Source organism: Phaenicophaeus curvirostris, chromosome 3 (assembly GCF_032191515.1).
Source record: "Phaenicophaeus curvirostris isolate KB17595 chromosome 3, BPBGC_Pcur_1.0, whole genome shotgun sequence".
In the NCBI taxonomy this organism is placed as follows: domain Eukaryota; kingdom Metazoa; phylum Chordata; class Aves; order Cuculiformes; family Cuculidae; genus Phaenicophaeus; species Phaenicophaeus curvirostris.
This window is the reverse complement of record NC_091394.1, coordinates 34,322,862-34,349,599: the sequence shown is the minus strand read 5'-3', so window position 1 is coordinate 34,349,599 and position 26,738 is coordinate 34,322,862.

Here is a 26,738-nt window from a genome sequence, read left to right as displayed (position 1 = left end):
CTTGATGTAACAATCCACTGGTGGTGCTCTAGATATAGAAGTAAGACAGACAAGAAATACTTCCTCTGGATAAGAGTTGATGTATTTCTTTTCATGACTCCGTGGACTTAATTTTTTCTGGTTTAGATATGTGGTACAGCAAAATAAATTTGATATGTTAGGATTCATCATTATTAATGAGAAGTGCATAATTATCGAGTCAGCTCCAGAAGCATCAAATTGTTTGTGCAAGTGCAGTGAATGTGTGACACATGCAGTTACGCCAGTGCTTTCTAAGACTTGTTGCACAAGATTGTTCTATGGAGAGTCCATGCACATTAGTTATAACTAGCCTGCTATGGTGATGTCCAAAATATACACATAAATAACAGCACAGGCAGAATTACCCTGCCTGTTAGAGCAGACTACGTGAAAATCCATCAGACGTACAAAGTCATGAAAGTCTACTGACATCAGGAGCTGCAAACAGACTAATTCAGCTTCTCCCAGGTTGAGCCAACAGGAATCTGTGCCCTGTTGCAATTCATCAACTATACAAATGTATTTGCAGGTAACAGGACCCTCCACCACCACAATACAGAAGTGTTGGAATGTCATCATGGTCACTACTTAGCCAAAAGTAATGGCTTTGCCCTTAGAGTTATATAAGACTACTGTTGGCTATTGACAGAAAAAGTAGAAAGAATGTTTTAGTGTTTATGGCAAAGAATAATAGATTTTTCAAACTTCCATCCAGTGATGGAACATCAAACATCCATCTCTCCTCCCTCTATCTCTATTTATGTCATGTCTAATAAAATTACTCCGGACATAAACATTCCTCACTAATCCTCAACAACTCCAGGAGCTGGAACTTCATTTATGAGCATATGCTTTGACAGAGATAACCTTACTGCACTTATTTCCTCTCACAGCTGCACAGACAGACACCAGGAAGGAAATTATGATTCCTTCCTAGTATGCTCTGAAGAGTTTTCTCCTTTTTCACTTCTTTATGGAGGTTTTGCTAATGAGCTGGACGACACCCTTCAGTCCAGGAAGAAGAATTCAGCCATTCTGGGGTATAGATACGTCCCTGTGTCTTAGGAATACGTTTGTATACCACATTGTCTTGGGGTAATGAGTCTCCATCTAGTTACATGGCAAATGCTAACAGAAGCATACTTACTGAAACCTACTTAGTAATAAATAAGAACATCCAAAGGCATCCGTAAGGCTGAGCAGCAATTTAGAGAACAGGAGCAAGAAATGTTTCACAAAATATCCCAAAAGGATATTTCAGAGGGCCTCTTCTTATAGGCACTGACTACTATCTTTTGTCCTCTCTCACAAAATACCTCATAAGAGAAAGGGCAGTGATAAATACCTCCTCAGGGCACAGACTACCCATTATGTGCTATTTCAGGTAACAGGACACAGGATCTCACAGAGGCATTAGCAAGAACAATTACCATCCTAGAAGGGACTTGGCACGCAAAAGGCAGGTCTCGGAATTTTAGGAAGTACCTGATTACCAATATTCTTTGAAAATACAACCAGGTACCCTCAAGCATATCTAGATGTCCCTCTTCTGATGTCTGTCCTTTCATCCTTTCTATAGTTAACAATAGTCATAAAGAATTATTATATCAGAAAGTATTCAATATCAGTCTAGTAAAAAAAAATTCTATCAGACATTTTATAATGCAAATATGTCTTTCAGGACTTACAGAGTGAACGAATCCAGGAGTTATTGTCCCTTCATCCTTTGACCTCTCATCTTCCAAAGCCTCTGGCACATCTACCATTTTCCTTATGCATTAGCTATTAAAGTAGCACACTTCAGAACTGCTTTCCAAGGAAATTCACATTTAGTCCCCTACTTGTAACAGAGATTTACAATTTAGTTATCTATTGTGAATAATTAGTCTCCTAGAAATTGCTTTGGTAACATTTAATGTGACACAGGTTCTCTTCTCTGCTCTCATTCCATATTTCAATGTTTTATATTGTGGTTCCCTTTTGACAAACCCTATTAACCAAACCTTCCAGGCCTTACTGAAAATGTCAGACTATAGAAAACAGATAAGAATTGTCATTCTGAGTACCATAAGAGGTCTGCTGATTTGAATCTGGCAATGCTTTTCAGAAGCTATAACTCACAGGGCAAGAGATGCAACTGCATCAATTGCTAGGGCAATGGAAAAGTGACCATGGCAAGATGTTTTACAGTTCGCTGTATTCTATAGTTAGCATTATCTTCCTTTTCTCTGAAAACCTACTGAATTTACAGTCGTCAATTAAGACAACAATGAATTGAATGAAATTGAAGAAGTGTCTTGACCTCAATGGAATAATCAGTGCAGGACCCAGCATTTCAAAACAGATTTGATTGCAGAATCACTTGCTAAAACAGCAATTCTAAGAAGGGTGTCTAATTTCCAGTGGCTTTATATTTGAAAATGCTTTTAATTTTATCAATAATCAAGTTGAAGTAGGGAATGTGGGTGCATTTAATGTATATTATCTAATTTCAATATTTTAAGGACTCAGTACCTAAGAGTTATGAGATTTTTTTTGTGTAATTTGAAAATTTATGATCCTCTTAGGAAAGAAGAAATGCATTTCCTACCTGCAAAAGAAGACTCAGAAGTTAGCATTTATGCCATTTGTGGCAGCTGCTTCACATCTTTCTGCTCACATGACCAGGTGATAGAAACAGAGCTCCTGGCACACAGTACTGCCTATGAGGGTTTCTGACACTGTGATCCTGAACAGTAGTGGCTTCTTGTTTTGACTTCCTAAGTTTAGGCATTTCAAAAAGTCAGACAGCTAGACTCATCACAGCAGTATCCAAATATCTTGCAGGGAAAGCCTATTCTGCCTAAGTACACACCATGGCAGGCAGGCAGATAAAACCTGCATGGTGTATTCAAACCCATAAATATTTGTTTAAATCTCTTACTCTCTCTCCCATTCATTTTACTTCTCTAATATGTTTTGGTAAATCCTAGATATCCAGCTGCACCATCAAGCACCAAAATAGTCTTTAGGAACAAAAGACAAATGATGCAGATCACCACCATCAAGCTGCTTCCTCTGTGCTGCAAAGTCAAGCTGGATACCAGCTCCGAGGGAGAGGCCAGAAGACAGAAACTATTTTTGGAAGGAACCTGCAGTCATTAACAACTTTGCCTTCCTCTCAACAGGATGAGTCTGGAACAGCAGATCTTTCGCTTCAACTTTGTATTCCATCTCTGCCTCTTGTGGAAGGTAGTGCCTATCCTTGGGGTAGCAAGCAACCATTCTGACCACTGTTGAAATTGCTCCTTGCATTTGAAGTCCCACCACCTCCTCATTTCTACCTGCAGAAGTACTCTAAGTAAGCTGCCATTGAACAGAACTCACCATTTTAGGCCATCTAATTTCCAGGACTTTATAGGAGCCTGGACTTAGGTCTTAGTCACCTTTACTTTCCCTGCAGATCAATTACAGTGTGTCGTGGGAAGCAGACGTAAGATAAGTAACAAGGCTTCTTTTCCTACAAAAAGCTCTTTGCTGTATACATTAAGTCCACCGAATGAAGTCATTTAACTTTTGCTATAGATGAGTCATCTCTTTTTAAAGGTGTCTCAAACACAAGAAAATATAACAATTGCCATAAAAGTCATTGCTCACACCACTAGGGCCATATCATGTTATGACTTGTTGAGCTAGGCCAGATGATCAAAACTAAAAGTCCTCGTCTTTTCTAAAAGGTAATGTCAGCAGCTGCACTCACAAATAAGGCCTGCTACCTATTGCTTGTGTGATGGTAAATGATTATAGGCAGACAAATCTGCTGCTTCATTTTAATCAGTTACTTAATCAGCTTGCTTGGAATGAACTTGTTTGGCTCAACAGACTGAGTGACAAAACATGTCAAAGCGGAGGTTGTAATAAAAATGTACTGATAAATCATGGAAAAGTGATGGCATCATTCTTTTTATTTACCCTTTTGTTTCTATCAGAGCAAGTTAACCTCGGCTCCTTTCATTCATCTTTTGTTGTTACTGCTGAGAAATTTAGTATTTAGCTCAAGATGTTTCGCATGATGAATTATTAAAAATCTTTAACTGTTGGACAACCTTCTAGAGGTATGAGATTTTTTTAAAAAAATTATCCCTCATTTTGCTGTGAGGGGAGACAGCTAATGAAAAATGGTCCAGAATTATTGTGAAACAATTGTCTGTAGTGTAATCAAGTCTGCTTCTGCCCTCCAACTACTCCAAGATATAATGATACATGTATCATTAAGCAGCTGCTATGGATGCCTGAGGAAACTGGTAGAAATTTGTACCTATTGTTTTTCTTTCTCCATTTCAATCTGCTCTGTTACACTTCTTCCATCCACTTTCCACTGCACTTTTTAAATGCTTGTAGACAGAGTTTACCTATGCTTTCAGTTGGATTCTACCACGGATCACACTGGTGCAAACCTTAACCAGAAGACAAGTCTGTTCTCCCTAGAAAAGAAGGATTTTCATGTTCCTGGACTAAGTGGATGCTTAATTATGGAATATTTCAAGTAAGCTCTTCTAAGGTTGTGATTTTTAACACAGCAAGTAGAGGGCAAAGGAGAGTATGTCACTAATGTTTAATTAGAAGAGCTTTGAAATGAAAGAATTGTTTGTTTAATGGTCACTAAGTGCTGTGTAACACTAAAGGCTATAATTAGCTGTGTGGAATTCTCCTCCTGTGTCCCCAGCCCCACACACTTGGTCTCCAGTTATCCTATACAAAGTATAATGCGTGTTCTTGGTAATAGGCTCTTAGTAGGAGCAAGAAACTCTCTGAGAGGTGACATTTTTCCCACTGGTCAATTCAGTACAAAGCACATTTTGAGGGCTTTCAATAATTACAATATTTAACAGCAAGCCAAAATTTTGCCAATGAAATAGTCTTCTTGGTCAATGTCTGTTTATATTCCTCTCCAAGTAAGAGACCATATACACAAGATGTAGGAGGAAGAAAAATACTAGGAGTGCTTACTGAAGGAGAGATGTGGGAAAGAAATATTTTCTTGAGCTCTTTAACAAAATAACTCAAATATGGTTTATAATTTTATATCATTTTAAAAAATGAATTATCTCTGTCACAAAGGTGTCTGCCAAGAGAAGTTTATTTCTGGAATATGTTGTAGAATGATATCCTCCATTTTAGTCATCAACAAAGACACTAATGTGATCATGCAAGCATATACGTATTCAAGAAGGTGGACACTGATGAGTGGGTGTCATGGAAATCAGTACTGAGGGACCTCTTTAATTCATAGAGGCTTATTTGAACATGGCAGAAATCCACAACTGCCTGATTTCTCTAAGAGGAAAACAAAAAAAAGCTAAGCAGATAGATTTCTGTGTGCTGGCAAAGAGAGGGCAACAGGGTAAAGCTGCGTGAAATTTTCCTGCTGAAACCTGAAATAATGTTAGATCAAATTCAACCAGCCTAAAAGAGTCAGTGAAGCTCTGGAATTATTTCAACCAAGGAGATTTCTCCTAGAATTTGACTCTGTTTAAGGGCAGATAGGACAGCATGCCTCCCATACTGTACCCAGTGGCCAGACACCTGATCAAGAGGCTCAGTGACTGCAAGGTTTCCCAAGTAATCAGCTTTACTTTAAATCTGCTATCATTAATTCAGTGATGGAAAGCTTTCAAAAAATTCCATCTCAGAGGATCTGGTTTTGCTTACATAAAAATGAAAAATATAGATCTTTTCACATCTAAATAGGCTAAGATTCTATAAATCAGAGCCAGTACAAGCATGCAGAATATATATGGGCATATCTATGGCAGCAAAAAACCTTGCACTAGCTATACAACAGCAGAAGCCAGATCTATTCTCATAGAAACATTTGATTTCATCTTTGAAAATACCTTTTTGCCAACTGTATATTGGCAAAAAATATTTTCCAAAATATAATTAATCAAAAAAAATCAGTAGCAATCTTTAAAACATCAATAATGTGCTAGTCTTATGATGCTGTTGTATTATTTTCATGAATAAGTAAAAGAAAAAGGAAGAAAATGCCTATTTTTAAAATGATTATTGATTTTGCTTGTCCATATCACTTCAACTTTGACCCATGAGATTTGTCTCTTCTGTAAGATCAATACAAATCATTGGACCTTATAGGATTTAATTTTTCACACCCTTTAGATGACATGCTATAGATTCATATTTTGGTTAGAATGTTCTCTTTGCAGCCAGACAGTAACGGTTTGGAAAGCATTCATAATAACAAAAGGAAAAAAACCCAAACCCACATGATTAAGACTACCAAATGAATGATAACTGCACTACTTATTGGTTAGGAAAGGAGACAATGTTGTGGTTCTCTGCTCTGGGTAAATTAGACAATTTACATTCTGTTGTAAAATTACTGACAGATAAGAACTGTCTCTAACCCAGAAAACATACCTCTTCAACAAGGCCATCTACAAAGCAGCTGAGGAAAAGATGTAGAAGTAGGCAGTTGCTCTTTCACTGAGTACAACAGAGAAACAGCAACTTTTTGTGTACAAAAAGGAGGGACCAATAAGGTCTAACCCATCACAATGGTGATCTTCAAACAGCAAAGCATCAAACAACACACCATATGCTTGCAGTTCCTTCCTCACCCAGTCCCTGCATGCTGAAGGATTTCTTAATGTCAATCCTCTATCAAATTCTCAGAACAGAGATGTTTACTATCACACCTTTACAACAAGCACAGCAGGAGTCACATTCAAAGTTACAAGTCAGTCTCAGAACTAAAAGTGGAAGCAACCAAAAAATTGGAAGTTCTTTCCTACTGCCCAGGCTGACCTTCTGGCATGGAGAAGCCTCCAAGCAGCACAACTCTTCTATTTGTGAATTCTGTGCTTATTTTGAGTATTTTTTGGTAAATAACAGTAAAGTGGTGACAGGAAGCTTTTAAACATCTTGCCCCACAGAAAACAGTCAAAGCATTCTCCTCCCAGGCAAATTTTTTTCTTCTTTTAAAAATGGTTGCACAAGAATTTCAGTCTGACTGAAAGGAATCATGGGGTTTTTCTTACTTTCCAGATAATCAATAAAAGTTGTAGGAAGCGTAACTTGGGACTGCATATTAATCTTGTATTCAGCTTTCCTTGCTAGTTTTCAACAGGACCTATTCGTCTTGCTGAGTTTATAGGAGTGATTTTTTTTCCTTTGTACACTCCATGCACCACTAAATATAAAACCAACTTCTGTTTAACAAAGTGGATAGCAGCATGAGGCCATTTCTGACAGCCTGGATGCCGGTAAGAATGTTGCAAATGGGGAGAAGCTGTCAGCCTGGGGAAGCAACTGGTTTATGGCACAAGCCACACTGGTGAGCTGATCAGTTTTGAAAAGAAACACTGTTGGTTTCTTCTCAGCATAACTCTATTGATACCCTGTGGACCTTCTATGGTTTAGGATATTTATATGAAAGCATGTAATACAAGAGATTGAAAGCAGCTGGACTAGGAGAGGCCATGGGTCTGTTCAGCCTAATATCCTGTACCTGAGAATGGACAAAAGTGGATGCTTAGGGAAGCATGTAATAGTAAAAGCTGTATATAAAGTCACTTTTCCTCAAATATTCTCCCAGCTTTTTTAAATTTGAAGTTCAACAGCTTTCTGTCTGTCACAATCATCATGGTTTTCATCTATAAATTGCCTGGTTCTTGAATCCTTGCTAACATTAGTACTCACAGCACCCTCCAACAGCCAGATCTGCGACCTGCAAATTTAACATTTGTGGCACCTTGTGACAGGCAATTTCCATGCATTGCTTCCTTTTTCATGAAGAAGCACTGATTTGTGGGTTTTCTGAGCTGCCCACTTCAGCTTCATCTAAAACCCCTTAACTCTTCTACAGTGAGTAGCAGATCTGTATTCACCTCTTTCCCTTCCCACTCCATTCTGTCTCAGGCTGAAATGTCCTGTCTTCCCTCAAAGTTCCTGGGGCAGAAACTGCTCCATACCTCTAGTAGCTTTGTCACCCTACCCTAACTCTTTTGAAATGCCAGGACAGGAACAGCACATGATGCTCAGCATTCTGCTTCTACAGAAGTCTGGGTGGATAAGGAATGCCCTAGTGAGCCGAGGGAGAAGAGTCTTGGTGTTTCCATATGAGTCTCTGAGGCGATGACCTGCAAGGGCAGTCTTGTAGCTTTCCTTTGGTTCAATTTGGCTGTCATACAAGGCATCACAAAGGGGAAGGAAAGACCTCCAGTTACAGCCCCAAAATGCTACCTGTCTCTTTTTCAAGAGGTTTAAGAGGATTGCAATAACTGGTGAGACTCAAAAGGTCCAGCTTCCTTTTTTCCACTTTTTGCCCAGGAACAGCTGCAAGGAAAAGGAGATTTTGATGTGGTATCAACACTCCATGGTGAAAGAAAAGATGAATTTGTGCAGTATAATTTTTTTTTTGAGTAAACAGAATACAAATCAAGCAGTTCTCAGTGATCTGTGATGCCTGTGGTTTGCACTGATGCTGTAGAATATGCAATTAGACAGAATTAATGAAGAATGGTATTGATCATATTAGGGTGTCTTGTGAGCACAGCTTAAGATACAGAATTTCCTTCTCTTTGTTATCAGTTTCATATCAGTGTAACATCACTGAAAGTGGTGACAGGAGAAGTAGGGAAGACATTTAGATAATATTTTTCATAGAAATTGACCTATAAAGTCCTGCTAAGGTCTGATGTTTCAAAAAAAAGTTGAATTAGTCTTAATACTGGGGGTAGATTAGAGAAAGGGAACAGGAATGTATTTAGACAATGAGGCAAAAAAAACCCCATGCACACGGAAAAACAAAAACCTGAGAAAATACAATCCTCTTTTTAATAAAGTCTAACATAAATTCTTTAAATTTGGTAGGAATCAGAGAACAGAAAATTTATTTCCTTACTTTTACCTTCTGACTTCAAAGGAAAAATCTGATTTCTTACACACAACATTAAAAGATAATTTTATCAAACTATAGCTATGTGTATCACACAGAACAGAGAAATTTAAACATCTTTTCTCCCACGAGTTTTAGCAATACATAATACTCTCCACAAGCTTTTCTAAACACTGAGCAGAACTATTGTGGAGCATCCAAAATTTTCTTGTTTCCACTGTTTCCTAATGGATACTTTTCAGCAGAGAGGGAAGGATTTGTCTCCATGGTCTGCATAATTGGCACTCACATTCTCAGTGTGCTTCCAAGCCTCCTTGGGAAGTTAAAAATCCAGTAATGTTTCTTTCATACATCACCAAGACTCACTGATGCATAGTAATATGCAACAACACAGAACTATGACTGCAGACCACAGTAATATTCACTAAAAGAACCATAAGGAACACCTACAAGAAATATGAGGAGAGAATCCTTATCATAGGGTGTAGTGATAGGAAAAAGGGTAAAATTTTTAAGCTGAAAAGGGGGAAATTTAGATTAGGCATTAGGAAAAAAAAATTTATTGTGACAGCAGTGAGGCACTGGAACAGGTTGCCCAGAGAAGTCATGGATGCCCCATCCCTGGAGGTGCTCAAGGCCAGGCTAGATCACAGAATCACAGAATCACAGAATAACCAGGTTGGAAGAGACCCACCGGATCATCGAGTCCAACCGTTCCTATCAAACACTAAACCATATCCCTCAGCACCTCGTCCACCCGTGCCTTAAACACCTCCAGGGAAGGTGAATCAACCACCTCCCTGGGCAGCCTGTTTCAGTGCCCAATGACCCTTTCTGTAAAGAATTTTTTCCTAATGTCTAGCCTAAACCTCCCCTGGCGGAGCTTGAGGCCATTGCCCCTTGTCCTGTCCCCTGTCACTTGGAAGAAGAGGCCAGCACCCTCCTCTCTACAACCTCCTTTCAGGTAGTTGTAGAGAGCAATGAGGTCTCCCCTCAGCCTCCTCTTCTCCAGGCTAAACAACCCCAGCTCTCTTAGCCGCTCCTCATAAGGCCTGTTCTCCAGCCCCTTCACCTGCTTTGTTGCTCTTCTCTGGACTCGTTCCAGAGCCAGATGTGTCCCTGCCCATGGCAGGGAGGTTGGATCTAGATGATCTTTAAAGTTCCCTCCAAAACAAAGCATTCTATGATTCTGGCATAACAATTGCAAAAGTAATTAGTATGTCATCTTCTTTTCTGACGGTCAACTAAGCAAATAACACAAGCAGAACCTAACAAAAAATAAAGAGGAATTAAAGTAGTTTTAAATAGCTTTTTCTAGCTATTGATGATGCAATTCTGCTGCCATTTTTCTTCAGGATCACTGATAGAAATCTCAAGACTGTAGGAAAATTAGAGAAACAAGAAGCTTTATTTTCAAACCTGCCATACAGTCTGAGACAGATACCAATAGTAAGGTCTGTTCCAGGCAGTATGTGTTTGCACCTAAGAATCATGACAGTAGCACCAAGGTATTGTCAGAAAGGTGCCACTCATGCCAGGATAAGGACCTACACATCCTGATATAAAAAGCAGTCATTTCCTGTAGAAAAGACTGTGCATAGTGCTGAGCATTTTGTGCAAATTCTCCCAATGCTTACTGGTGTCATGAGGCACTGTTGTCAAAAGACAGCCCTAGAGAATCCAATTGGAACGCTCTTGTTCTCTTCAGCAAAACACCACCTTCTATCTTTGCAGACAGCACGCACATACACAGAGAGAGAGAGAGAGAGAGAGAGAGACATTGCTTCTATCTTTTCTATATACAGAGCGTTTGAGAAAGGATTGGCTTTGTTTCGGGGAGCAGCTGAAGCCTCTGTGCCCCAGCAGCAGTGGGTGAGCCATTCTCATCCAATGCCACAGCTATGTTTCTCATGCCAGCTGGGGCGGATGCCCCCTAGACCGAAGGAGAGGAGTTTGACAGATTAAATAAGCAGTGATTTAATGTGGGCTACTCCTGCACTGTGAGGGGACTCTCACAGCTCCTTCCTGGAGATGGCTGCTGAGCTACCATGGACGCCAGAGTAGCTGACTGTGCTTTGCTGCAACTACCACAGGACTTTTTGGGGAGACTTCCAGATGTGCAGTCCCTATGCAGACTCAGTAACGTAATTAGACCTGGGATTTATTTAGCACTATTCAACATGTTTTCAGCAGGGCTGATTATGTGCCATTCCCTTATGATTCCTTTTATAATTTGGAGCTTCCTCAGAGCTGCAGGGATTTGAACGGGGGGACTTAAATAGTATTACATTTGTATTGCTGAGGTATTCCCTTTCGGGCCAGAGGTAGCTTAGCCTTCTAACATGCCCACAAGATTTTCTTCCTGTCAGCACATCTACAGTTGATAATTTGAAGCATTTTCCAGGGAGCTGGATGGAGTTATGTCTCACAATAGTTGTTATTCAAACATGTTACAGATATTTGGGCATTTTGGCAGAGAGTGGTTTGATGTAATTAGGATCAGTTTCTGGTTATGGCCATGCCAGGCCAGAGGCAGAGGGCACTTCTCAGAGTGGGAAGAGGAAAAGCCAAAGGCAACGATTAAAACAGATTATTATACACTTATGAGCCAACATGTGGAATCAATAGCAAAACATTAGCAGCTGTGCTCAGCTGTAGAAAAGCCTGCAGTCTTACTGTAACCAATAAAAATAAATTATGGACTGAAAAGGAGGATGGAAAAAAATGGTGGGGAAAGTATAGCAGCTTTCAAAGAAAAAACTGTTATATAATTTTTGAAAATAATTTCTAACCTGAAAGACTGAGTTTGTTTGGTTTGTCATTTGTTTGTTTGTTTGTTACATTACGCTCATAAGTGAAAGCATGCCTTAATTAGTAGGCTCCATGATATCTGGGGCAATAACAGTAACATCCCACAAGCTCTGAAGGTGAAAACAAAGAAAGTGATAATCAAATTGGCAAACATTAGATATTGCACTGTGTTTTCCTAATAAAGTGAAACAAGATCTTATCCTGACTTTTAGCTCTGAAGAAATGTGAGGTAGGAACATGTTAGACCTGAGAAGTTTGCTTGGTGTAAAGGCCCTGTACAATGAGTGGGCTGATAAACAGAAAGCATCTGGTCACCCAGGAAGAAGGTAAGGACTTAATTTATTGGTTATAAGCAAAACCCAAGGAAATTGTATTTTTCGTTAAGATACAGCAAATTACTCAAATTTAATAACCAAGTGCAAGATTTAGTTCCTGAATTCCATATTTGTATTAATACAATACTAAATGCTAATATGTGTGATTTGTACAGACAATAAAGTTTGGTCAGGCTAGTGAATTAAACATTAGGGTTAAGAAATGTTTGGAAAATATATCTATTAATACATACTATAAGATAAAAAAAAGATGTGATCAATAAAAAAAATGTGATTTTAGTAAAAATAAGAAAACTAATTCTGCATCTTAATTTATATTTAAATATGCTTGTGACTTTTAGTGATAATTTCAGCGTGACTGGTCAGAAATAAAGCTAACAAAAATAACAAGTGTTAATTGACCCATATTTAATTTTAATCTAATCTGACGGTCAAGAGTGACAAATTAACTTTACAGAACAAATGAAGCCGTTGTTAAATATCTAATTTCTTTATCCCTTCAGTTTTGATGTTAGAGCCCATGAGAAATCATCTCAGACATTGCCAAGGCATCTCCAAACAAAATAGAGAATACTAGAATGCATATTCATAGACTTCATGAGGGAAGAAACGAAAACGGGAGAAATTAAGAAAAAAAGATTTAAATAAAAAAAATAAATTAGATTATGATTACTTTCAACACTGGTCAGGATTCAACAAACAGTCAGAATTTTTAATAAGAATAGTGTCCATACAGATTAGATGAGGTAGGAGAACAGCACTAGATCCTTCTTAGAAAAAGAATACAGTGATAGATGACTTGCTGACCATCATGAGGAATCTGAGGAAAAACGAAAGATTATATCTTTACCAAAGCAAGATATTAAAAGTTTTTCCCATCCCACAAAATCTTTTTGAGTCTTAAAAATTATTCCACCTATTTATGAAACAAAACTTTTCAAATTTTTTTTCTTCTAGCACAAATACAACATAAGACAAGCAAGAAACTACCTTCAGTACCCCAGAATGTTTATTAACCTGGAGAACAGGAGACCTAGACTCCAGGACATTTTCTGCTTGATTCAGTAAATAGGCATAAACCTCATCACAACCCAGACTGCATTTAACAGACAGCTAATGCATTGTTTTAGAATGAATGTGTCTCTTTGTTAGTAGAATTTCTGCTTAAAATTAGAAACTTCTATAAGAAGTAGCGTATTTTTTACAAAATATTAAAAACCCCCAAATTTAGGGGCTTTGTTAATTCACATTTTTCTTTTGAAAAACATTCTTTTAGAAAATTTCTTATTTACTGTAGTCACCACAGTCCAAGTCCAGGATCAAAACTATATTATCATTCCTTTCTCTAGTTGCCATGGTTAGTTCCTTTTCTAATATTTCATTAGAAACCTGTCAGAATAAGTCATGTCTTAATGAATTAGGTTATTCTATAATAACATTCTAAATGTGTGTATCACCTCTTCTCCAGCAGAAAAACAGTTAGCTAATGCCCCCATCAGAGAATCATATCACATTCTATTCCGGCAAAGTTATCTCCTAGGTACTTAACACAGGAAGATGGACACAGCAGTGCAGGGGTGTGAGGCTGAAACCATTTCTGTTACAAAATGCAACAAGAGTAATTTTACAGCTGCACATATCGAGATTAGTTTCAGTTGTACAGGCCTGGGCTGGCAGCACCATCAAGCAGTGGGGAGAAAGCCAAGTTCATCGCAAGCTGGGAGGGATAAAGTGACTTTGATTGCCTTTGAAATTGTGATTCAAGAGTAGTAAATACATCAGCTGGGAGGATGAGACCACTATGCAATCTCCCCCAGCAGACACTGAGAGCTTCATTAATACAGTTTTCTCACTTTCTTTCAAAACCACTATCTTCGTAGATATAGAAAAATATGTGGCCTGAATTTTACACCTCATCTCCTCCCCTTTCCCCCCTTATTTGCATATCCTAGGAACATCTTTCTCACCTCAGCCTCCATGGAGGCAAGAAATCTAGCATACGCAAAACAGAGGTTCCTGTCATTCTCCATTATCAGGTATGCATAAATGCGTAGTTTTGTGTCTCCACACTGCAGGGACGACAGAGTAACTGACTCTTACAAGAAACAGTATAACCGAACTTGTTTAACTCTTGTAAGAAACATGTAAATAATTACAAACATCTCCATTCTGGAGTGACTGCTAAGTGATTTGTTCAAAATCGTACAATAAATTAATGTCTAGCTCAAGGAACAAACTCATGGATCCTTCCTGACCTGCCTCAGAACATAATTCCCTCTGCTTCACTGTCTCAGTTTTCTTCCCTGAAAAACGGGTCTGGATAACACATGGCATGTTTCCAGCTGTAGTTTTAAGCTGCAATTTACAATGCTTGAATGCATGAGTAGTTGCTCCGAGATAATATAACTAACTCATCTATGATACCTGAAAATCTGTTCTCTACCTGTTCTATCCAAACCTAATTTTTTTGTTATATCATTTTTGAATTAATTATCCATGGTTGCACACCTCCATCTCTGCCCGTCACTCTGTTGGTTGAAGGGAAAAAAACAACTTCCTCTGCCTGCAGAAGCAGAGTGATGTCTTTTGTGTCTTTATCTAAATCTGAAATAATACGAAAATTCAGCATTGCATTGTAATATATTTCTAACTTAGTAGGAACATGTATTTCTAATACAGATTTTATTATTATCTTTAATTGTTCTTAATTCTTCATTCTATCTTCTTCAATTCCCTATTAATTCCTTAACTAATATATTCGTCCACCATCTGCTAATTAAGACCCAATATCTCTCATTTAGGCTCACTCACTGCTAAAACCTTTCCATATTTTGTCTGGAGGTTCTGACTAAAAACTCCCCAACTGCAGGAACAATGCAGTCAGTAACACAAGACCCTCTGAAACATTGTGAAAGAGGAACTGGCAATGTAATGAAAATCAGTTTACTTAAAATGCCATACTCAAGCAGTTTAGCCACTACCATGTGAGCAGTTGAATAATTCCTACAACTGGAGTAAAACTTCTGGAAAGAAACTGAATGTACACAGGAAAAGAAAAAGCAACAGCCAGTCAGAGGTAGTATGAGTTAGCATCTTGGGCACACATGGTAGAAAATAAGAGAAAAATCTGTCATCTTCTATTTGCTAATCTGTTAATCTGTTGCTTGAAAAGATGATCTAAAATAACGCATCTTCATTCACAAAGCTCTCAGTTTCAGGAGTAGTGGTGGCAGTACAGTTTTAATTTAGCCACAATACTAAAATCCATAGAAATCCACAGAAAAGTTAATTACATACTTATGACTGAGAATACACTGACTTTCCTGATAAGGATGCCAAGAACATATCTGGATTATAGGATTTTGAACTCCTCCTTTTTTAGCCTATCAGTCTCTCAGGCTTAGATAGTGGGACTATTTCAAATGATTTATAAAAACAAATGAGAAATCCTGTGTCTTTGTATGCCCAACTCAATTTACTTGGGATAATATGCGACACGAAAAGCCTCAAAGTCCAGAACAAAGATGTTATCAACGACTTCCTAGTCCTGGTTGTTCTCAAAATAATGAGACAAACTTAGTGCTGTTATCTTTGCCATGTTATCTATGGTAGCAACTCCATTAAAGACTAGGCTAGCCTCTCAGAAACTTCTTTTACTCAATCAATGACCTCGTTTCCATGGCAGGCTAACATAAGGTGCCACTGATGACGACTTGATTTCCTTTCACATCTGAAGTGGAAAAGGAGAAGACAGACTAAATGAAATCCCATCCATCTTAATGAAATACAATTATATTCTCCTTATTAATCATTTAAAAATCAATATGTCTCTTCTTGGCAAACCCCGCCAGAATTTGTCATTCTGTGCCAGGCCTCAATACATCTTATCCTGTAGTGATTTTTATAAGTTCAGTCACCTGTTTCCCAGGGTAAATAACAGTGTTTCTTTGTGCTGTGATGAGAGTAAAAGAATGTCACTGTCAGGGAGCCTAAAAAGGCAGTCTATGCATTTTAATCAGTAGAAACAAGTATTTCCTCTCTGCTTACATTTTTAAATGAGAAGTGTTCATTTAAACAAAAAAAAAAAAGGTTTACAAAAAAAACCCCAAAGACTGCAGGGCAACTGATATGTATCGTTTCATACAGGGTGTTATTTATCTTGTCAGCAATAATACCATTAGTTTCTAACGTAAAAAGTAATCTTATCTATTGCATGGGATGGTACTAATTGTATAAATTTGCTTGCAAATCTCAAGCTCCAAATGAAATGTGTGAGCTGGAATTCTTCTCACACCAATTTCTGCTGACTTACAGGCTTGTAGAAAGAATATTTCTCACTGTATCAAAAATCTTCCATATTCTCTTTATCTACATTAGTTGCAATGAGACCTTAAAATCTTCAGCAATTGCAGACTGAAATATCATGGAATAAAATGGAAGTATTAACTGAAAAAACCTTGTAACAGGTTGCTTTGTAACAGTCCCCTAAGGATATTACCAAAACCAATAAGTATTTCCAGGAAGATATTTACATGACATAGGACACTGGGATACTTAGTAAAACTTGTCTGAGAGATAGTGAAATGTCATCATCTTTTATTTTCCTCAAAAAAAACCCCAAAACTCATGTATAAGCTTTTAAGAAAAACACTAAATCATGCCATTTTGAAACAGCTTTCTTACAGGTGCTGTTTTAGCCAATCATTCACACACACAAAGCTTGCTAATCCTACGAACATGTCAATTATGTGTCTGTAGTGAGTGAAAAAGATGATTCACTGCAGCACCAGAATAAAACCATGGTTCCACAGGCTCCAGATGGAGTGTGGGGCAGCTCTACTCTATGACAGCCCTTACAGTTCATCTTGCTACTTATTTTGGAGTACCTTGTGGGAAACCCTGCAGAGTGCATCATCTTCCCAATGACAATGATTATGTCATTGGCAATGACAGCTGCAATGGTCAGGATTTCACCTGGGGTGCAGCTGAGAAAAAAAAGGAGGTCAAACTAATAGACTTTTTCCAAAAAGAAAAGGAAAATAATTGAAATAACTGGCAGGGAAAAGAAGTCACAAACAAGTCACAGACAAGATGGCAAAAACACCCTCCCGACTCCTGTTCACCTATTTGAGGCTTGTTATGTTAAAAAAATTGCTTTGTATAAGTATGTAAAACATGCACCTCTTGCAAAGTCAGAAGGGAATATAAAGTTATGTGTGTTACCATTTACCTGCAGTGATAATTTCCTCTCTTTGTTATATTAACCTTCTCTTTTTTATGAGCCAAAATGGAGTCAAATACCTTTCATGACAATTCAATATTTACCTGCCCAAAGTAAATAAGAGATCCCTAAAGACCTACATTCAATATGTATTGAATTTCTAATAAATCCTGTTTGCACATGGAAATAGAGGACTTGCCAGGATGGATGATATTTCAAACCTATTTAGTCCAATATTTTACCTTAGTAAACACCATCAAGGTGCTTCAGAGAAAGGTAAAAGAAATCTAGCAATAAGTAGATACATAGCATTATAATTCAAGTTAGAAGGGACTTCTGGAGGGCACCTAACCTAAACCATACACAAAAAAACATTGTTTTCAGGTCAGATTTGCTGTTTGTACAGAGGACATGCAGGTAGCACTCTGGTATTCCTATGTCAGGTTTAGTAAGCCACCAGGCATACCAAGACAAGTAGTATGTGCAGGCCTGCAAGCATTCATACTCCTCATACACACGAGGATGTGTGAACTACACAGGCGAGCATTCATCCTGCATTTGCAGCCACTTCTGAGACTGCTTTTAAGAGCTCTCAAGCAATTCTCTGTGTTCCTTATAGCAAATAAAATGTCCAATCAAAGTGTTAACAACTGGGCAGGGGTGCTTTAGTGGACATTAGAGAGGTATTAACATAGACAAAATCTTCTGGTACACTTTGCCAAAAATTGTAACCAGAAAAACAGTGAAATCCTCTGCTACCTGATTTGTATCTGTTGTAAATATGTACTAGCTAGCAATTAATTGTTCCTTAGGAACAGCATTTTAAGTTTGTAATAAATACAATAGAATAAAATAATGAGGAATTCAAGAATTTTTTCCTCCCACAGCCTGCTTGAAAGTTTTTTTTTCTTATCTCTTAGATCATATTATAAAATTTGAACGTTCTAGTATTAATGGACAATATTTAATTCAGAGAAAACTGGCATAAACATTTCCAACAAATGTATTATATATATACAGGTATGTTAGCCAAGTCATGTGGCCTCTGCTGTTTCCATAGGCATAATCTGAAAAGTCTGAAGTAGTCCATTTGGGTTTATAATAGAAAATGAGTAGCTGCACTAATTCTGAATTCTTGCCCTCAAAAAGGCTTTTCACCTACGGTACATATGACCTTTCTGTGGGATTTTCTTGTTAAAATACTAACAGGCACATCATCACAATCCGAAACTAACAATATAAAGCCTTGGTTTGGTTAAGTCAACTATTTTGTGGTGCTGCCTAGAAAATCAAAACTGGCAACTTTTGCCAGTGGGAGATTTTTCTCAAGTCTGCCAGGGTTAAAATTGTACATCTTGTTATATAGGACCTTTAGCAGCTGGAATAACTCTAGTGATCAGTAATTAGGAAAACATTAATGAATTTGCTGATAACACAGTCAGGAGGCATTGGATGTCACGAAAGAGGTAGTTACACAAAAAAAAAGGCTGTTAAATACAGATGACCAGCATAAATGTGATACCATCTTGAATGGCAGCGATGTTCACATTCACAGCATTCATCCTACCTTACTGATAGACATCTAAAAGTTTAGTACCTCAGCCAACAGAGAAAGCAATGCAATAAGAATCTCCAGAGGGAAAATCATCCCATGTTAAGCTAGGAGCCTGTACATCAAGCCTGGATCACGTAGATACGGAACATAGATCAGAAGAAATGTCTTTGCTATCCTTTAGGGAATACTGATGATGAGTTTTCCCGTAACCTAGGGGATCATCAGGTGGAGAAGAGGGAGGAAGAGAAATAAACTGTTTCTGTCGCAGATTCTAAGATGACTACTAGTCACCACTGAGTCCTTCAGAGCAGTAAGTACTATACCAGGGTGCATCAGGTTTGGTATTTCCAGATGTATAAAAACCCCACAGCCCTTGTTTAAGCATTTGTGCAGGGGGCTCATACAGACCACAAAGAGTCGGTACTGAATGAAAAGAAGTGAAGGAAAGGAGCACCTATTTTATTAGGGGACACCAACACAGCACTGCATGTTCAACAGAGCAGAACAAAGGCTAAGAGGTGCCAAGATTGCTGTCCATAAATGTATTGGGATAAACAGCAGGGAGGAAAAAAGCTATTCACATTGAAGCATAGAGCTGACACAAAACAAATTGATATAAACCTGCTAAAATTACACTGGAAATTACAAGAGGATTTCTAACCATCAGAGCAGTGAAATATTTTCTGTCAGGAATGGGGAAGGGGAAGACAAAACCACAATGATTTTAACTCTAGATCTTGATGTGTTTATGAATGGGATTAGAGATAATGTGATTATCCTCCGTAATGAAGGACTAGTTCAATGATTAAGGAAGTCTTCTTTCTTTCACCTCAGTTACTTAGTAGTTTACTGTCTAAATACTATACATTCATGATCGTTTGCATTTAGCCCATTGTAACATTCAGTTATCTATACAAGTTTTATCTGAACATTTAATATTTACTAAATAATAAACTATAGTTATATATTTAGATAAGAAAAAAAGACTATTCTTTCCTTCCTTCCGAGTGTACTTTCACAATTTCTCATACATTTCTTCATATTACTTACCTTTAAGTTTCTCCAGAAAGACCAATAATGAAGGACTAGTTCAATGATTAAGGAAGTCTTCTTTCTTTCACCCCAGTTACTTAGTTTACTGTCTAAATACTATACATTCATGATCGTTTGCATTTAGCCCATTGTAACATTCAGTTATCTATACAAGTTTTATCCGAACATTTAATATTTACTGAATAATAAACTATAGTTATATATTTAGATAAGAAAAAAACAGACTATTCTTTCCTTCCTTCCGAGTGTACTTTCACAATTTCTTATACATTTCTTCATATTACTTACCTTTAAGTTTCTCCAGAAAGACCAATGTTATTTGTGTAAGTATTATACAAACTACATGATGTCACTACTCCTGTCCCTGCAAGCCTTTCTGTACAATCAATGTTCCAAAAAGATGGAGTTGATTTGCTTTCACAAAAATCTTTAATTTTTCAAACTGGTTTATTACCCTCTCTCTTTTTTTTGTCTCTTAGTCTCATGTTTCAATTCACATGTAATGCTCTACTTTCCTTCCACCACACCCCACCCTTGTTGTCCAAATTCAAAATTGATGGAAAGCAAGTTAAATTGTTTAGTCCCAAAAATAAAGACATTTTTCAAATGCCAAGGAAAGAGAAGGATTATTACACTTTGACGTTAATACCACATCTTTTGTAGTTTTCCTGTTTGTTTGTTTTCATCTTCCCCTGTTGTCAACAGTGCACTGGATTTTATAGGCAGTCTAACACAGAGCAGATGCTGATTAAAGGAAATGTGGTTTTCAGTGTGACATTTAAAAAAATATCACTTGCTCTAGTCTAAATGCTATATTCCTAATGAGTTTTATTTTATTAACTGTTGTGTGAAAATACAATGAGACTATATTTAATTGAAACAGAAGTTTTTACAGCTGACTTGATGGACTGTGACTGGCAGTTAAGATTGACCAGAATACTCCTGCTGTCTACCCTGAGGCGTGAAATATAAGGTGTGGACACACGTAGCTGTTCACTCCCAGGCATCTGCATGGCTGGGATAGAGTGACTGCTTCACTTCCTGGCATGTGCTGACGCTCTACCTGCTACTATTCCCTTGTTCTCTGAATCTTCTCCCTGTTCCTTCCTCCTGGCTTGACCAAAATCCTTTAATACTAGCTCCAGAAGGCAGAGGCTGGCTATTTTTAGTTTAATATAAATGAACCCTAATTCCAAGCAGAAACACCACCTCAGCAGGCATTTATAGATAATGTTGTACGCACTGCCTGCCTGTAGACCATTTTATGTCTTTTATATATATAGAAGACATAAGCTGCCCCAAATGCTGGCAGCCTAAACATACATTGTGAATGAAAGTCAAGGAGTGGGGAGAGAACTTACATGTAAGATAAAATTTAATAGCAGTGGGAAAAAAAAATTTAATGTATAATGATTTTTATGGCAGTATGAAGCAAGTCTGTTTACTTGGCTTAAAATCAAAATTAATTTTACCTGAGGTGCAGGTGGAAGATATGAGGGTATGTTTCATGCTGCTTTAAGTTTTGGAATAAGCTCCCATATAATAACATAATGTTAGCCAGACTGTTCATTGTTACAACCTTCAAACGAACTAAAGGAACAGGTTACTCCAGGCCTGGTCCTGGAATGTCTTAATTCAGTAGACCTGCTACTGAATTTAGGATGACCATGATCTGATTCTCTCACCTGAAAAGGAGTGGCACTGTCCCAACCTTTCTACAGTGAAACCTGATATACTTTTCTTACTATGTCGTTTAAACTGTACTGTGTACAGCAGGTAGTTACAATGGATTCCTTTCTTAACACCATATCTTTAACATCTGCATTCATAAAGCAATGAGCAAACACAGATTAAGTAATCCAGAGGTTAAATTACTGAATTGCTAACTGTACCCATGGCTTTTGTTGGAAAACCAGGAAGCACAACTCCAACTTTACATATTGTTTGCATGTCCAATCAAGAGCATTTGCAATAATGCACAATGTATAATGAAAAGATCTTCAAAATCCTTTTGACCTATAAAATCCAAGTCTTGCTTTGCCTAACTTTCAAATTATTTCTCCAGTTAAACCATCTTTTCATTGCATAATGGTGGTAACTCATATCTGATTTTCATCATTGCACACTGGATCAGGGTGGCTCAGACAGCTGACCTTGCAGGATGGAAGCATTTCAGTGAAAAAGTATGCAAAATACTTCCACAATGAGCACAAAATAAATAACTGTTGGCTACAAATTAATATCAGGCTATTATATTAGGTAACTGGTTTGAGAATTCATTGCCTGGTAGAGCTTCTTGGTGAAAAGTAATTGTTATTTGACTATAAAAAAAAAAAAAAACAAACAAAAAACATGAAACAAGAAACTAAGTTTTCATTTCCCTCTTACCCTGCCTTCCATAATACACCAATCCACTTTCAAAGGAAGTCTTCAAGCAGGAAAATTATACGAAGAAAGTATTGGGGTAGAGAAAGCAATTCAGAATAAGGTTAAAGGGGCCATACATTACATGAAATGTCCACAAGGTCTGGAAGGTTGAATGGGTCAGATGGTAGAAGCTCATATAAAGATCTAACCGCTAGTCCTGTGGTCAGCTGGAGGGACAAAAGACGCTAGAATCAGGCTCATACACCTCCCTTTCATACTTACATGAGGACATTTGTAATCTGAAGTTGTGGTGTCCCTTTCCTCTTAGGGTAAAACCCAAGCAGGCAGTGCACACACGAGACCGTGTGTGGTCTTTGGAAAGACCAGCCCAGTGCCTGACACTGACATGCCTTGTTCAGGAAGGAGGTGGCCCTGAAGACTCAGATAAGCTGTCTTTTCGGTCTCCCAGGATCCTCCCTCCCTACCCTATTCCCACAGAGTGCCAGCACAGTAACTCTAGGTGCTGCTGATCTTCTTCAAGGACCTTCCCTAGTGGGACTGCAGCCACAGTATGGCAGACAGACAAACAGACATTTGGAAAGGATGGCAGCTAGACTTAGCAATGTATCACCCACACCTTCAGTTCCATGAAAACAATGACATTGCCATGCTAAAGATTCAGTGTTACAGACAACTCATTCAACATTTGACTTGAGTGCCCCTAAGGTAGCCAGAACATGAAAAATCCTTACAGCTCTCTGAAACCTCCTTTCTGTGGCATTTCACAACATGTCCTTCACACAGTGACTCTAAGTATTACAGAAGAATCAATACAGATGCTTTAAGCTACTGTGAAACACTTTCAGGAGATTTGTTGTATTAAGCACATTTCTAAGTTGTCTGCTTTCAGATTGCTTCACTGTCACACAAATAATCATGCATTGTGATTGATTGATGAGGTACAGGGGGAGGGCATGGCACAGATGCCCAAAGAATGAAATTTCCGGTCACATTTTCATGTCATTCAAAGGAAAGATATATCTCAATCTTGGCATGATGCTCTTTATGAAGCTAGGCCAGCTCATGGTTCACTGCTCTGCAGTCATTTCCAGAACATGGCTGGGTATTAGCATGTTCCTATGCAGACAAGCTGGGCTTAGTCTTGCAGCTGTGTATGAAAAGAAAAACAAATGAAGACTGGTTCTCATTAAATTATTATCCACGCATCAACATACAATGAGCCATAGCAAGTTGTATTTTTTATGGCTTTTGCCACAGCTGGCAGTCTACGGTCATCATATGGTTTGGTCTCAACTTGTTCAATCTTCCTACAGAAAGCAGATATAGCTTCTGTGAAGCACATTTGTTTGCCTGACACCTTCTCTTTCTCCAGGTCCAAGATATAATTACTACTAGCTGCCTCTCTGTCCTTTGGGCACCTTGGGATCTCACCTGCTCAACACTATTGTCAGAATTCTCTTCCTAATTGAAATCCCCAACAGGCATTTTAGCGGCTAATGTATGTGATTACAACCACTCCAACTGCTGTCAACTATACAATTATAGTAATCTAATTCTTATTTGTCTGAGATTTCTGTTAACTGAATTCACTGTCAGAAATGTATGAGCACCACCAAAACCAAAAAAAAGACAGCACATTAATGAGATACTTCAATGTAATAGTCAGAGTTACAAATACTAAAATACAAAGGAAAAAAAAAGATCAATAACCTAAGTAAGCAAACTTTAAAAATCAAGGAGAAAATAGCAGTTCTGGGGATAAATCCTGCAGTCTAGTTAATGAAAATGTTGATCTCATTTAGTTTGGATGTTTGCATAAGGAGAAAAAAGTCACAACCCACAGAAAGCTAGCAGAAAAAAGCAATTCACAAGGAGTCTCTAGATTTTTAGAATGTCCTAATGAGACATTTTCATAGCCTGTACGTGCGATAATAGAGGGACCTGAGTTTCTTCATCTGGGATTTCTTTTCGTCAGGTATCTTCCATCTTGGCAGAGGGGGAGGTGCTACATATGGACACAGAAGACATCCAGGAACATTTTTTTGACAAAGAAAAAGTCAAGCAATATTCAGTTAGACAAATGTTGAAAAATCATGTTTCCAGTGGAATCCTCTGTGTTTACGCTGTTATTGTAAAGAAGGACTTCTAAATGTATATCCTATACAAGGGCTATTTAAAGGTCAGATCCATATAAGATCTAGACTGCAAATACAGTCCACACAGACTATGCCTATGTCCCGGATGTATGATGTCCCCTGCATTCCTCTTTTGGATATCTCATCTCTCGCTAGACTTCAAGGGACAGAATATAGCACAAGGCCAGCCTGCAGGGGTAATGTGCACATTGCTGTCCTGGGAGAACCTGGAGACAGCATGCTAGTTAACAAGGAGGCTAAGGTCAAAAATCTCAATAGACCTTGTTAAATATGAATTCAGCCACTTTATCCAATATACTCACAATGAGACCATTTGGAGCAAAAAATTAAATTTTCAGGGCTACAGAGCCAAGCAGAAATTATTAATCTCCAGCCTGGATATTTCTCTGCAAGTAGGCAGTCATTTCCTAGAATCAGCTTGATCCTATATACATGGTCATATTCTTAGTTTATGTAAACAACTATAGTTCTGTTAATGTTGGCCAAGCTGTGTTAACATAGACCAGCTAAGGATAAGATTCAAGCTCTATGTGACATAAGTAGATACAGACAGAAGGAGGCAAAAGAAGTAAAAATACTGCAAATCATTACATTTCATATCTAAGCTTGTAGCCAAATTAAATGGCATCATACTGGATTTGCAATTTCAATTTGCACAGAAAGCAGGCACAATCATATTACTACAGCTTTGTGCCCACAGTTCAGCAATATTGAGGAAAAGTTGGAGCAAGACACTGATGAAACTTAAGGATTATGTAATTCATATATCTTCACAAATTGCTCTTTAGCTATTGCAACACAACTCTCTGCAGCTCCTGGTGCTAGTTGTACAAACACAGTACATTCTTTTAGATCGGGGAAATTAACCATATACAATTCTTCCTTTGTGTGTGTGTCTGAGTCTCTAAAACATTGGATCCTGCAGGCTAATTCCAACCAAATTAGCCAGAAAGAATAGAGACTTGAATGTATTGGAGGACCACATATAATGGATTCAGATAAATGTCATTGGAAAGGGTAAAGAGATGGAGGAAGGAGACTAAATAAGTGCTCTGACTAAGGTAGATGACAGCATTAGCACCTGCACTGCTTGATACCAGAGAGTCCACACAGGAGCTAACCAAAGATTTCACAAATCTGTTGCTCAGAGAACAGATTCCTAGTTTTTGTCCTTTTAACTAGGCTGGATATATTTTCCTCATCCGCTTTGCAGAAATTCAAAATATTTTAAAATTTTAGTAACAGAGAGGAAAGAGGATTTCAAAGCTCATCTCTTGTTCAGACTCATACTTTGCAGACAGACCTTACCTTTTTAAGATAGCATCCCCAGACTGGTAGGTGTGAATAACCTCAAACATTTAATTGTTTAAAATCTAGATACAGATGAGGATTTCTTCGGTAACAAAGCCAAAGAGTTAAGTAGTTCTTTAGCTTTTGCTATTGTGCAAATGGTGAAACTCAAGACCTGCTTAAACACAAAGAAAAATGATTTTAATTTGTTGTAGGATCATGGGACTGAATTTCAGCTGCACTTGAAACAAGACTGAGATTGAATGCTTTCACACAAAGTTTTGAGAAAACGGTGGAGATTTTCTCATTCATTTATGCACTGTTTCATGTGTGTACAACACTTTACGATGTAGGATCCCTATGCTTGTGTATGGGTTGGTATTCTCTCATGTTACAGCTATTCAATTCTCATTTTCTTATTAAAGATGAATGACAGAGAGATGTTACATAAAATTTAGTGCTGGATATTGAGTAAAGATTTGAGGCATGTTTTCTTCAAATCCACAATAAAAGGAAAAGGCAAAGCTATGCCACTCTGACAAAACCAAGTCCAAAACACCTCCTAAGAACAAGACATCTTTCACAATTTGACGTAGTAGACAGTAATATACCAGAATGATGCAGACTTAAACTGAAACAAGAAGGCTGAGAAGTAGCATTTCTATTTCTTTAACATGGTTGGAGTCTGTGATAGAAAGCAGGATAAGAACATGATATGTGTCCCTAAGAATTGATCTTCTATTGTTTGCTTTGTCCAGCTTCTGTGTAACAACTTGTGTCAATTTCTTCTTCAGTCATGGATTATCACTATCAAGGTGATACAAAAGCTCTAACACAAGTGAGTTTATTGTTTTCAATATTTTCATTTAAGTACTTCAATCAATATTTGCCAAGACAATTAAAGAACTCAAATAGTAATTTTTCCCTCAGAATCAATCTTTGGTTTGTTTTTTTTCTAACTTTGTGTTTATTCCCCTATTTGTTTTATTTTATTTTTAACACTAACAAA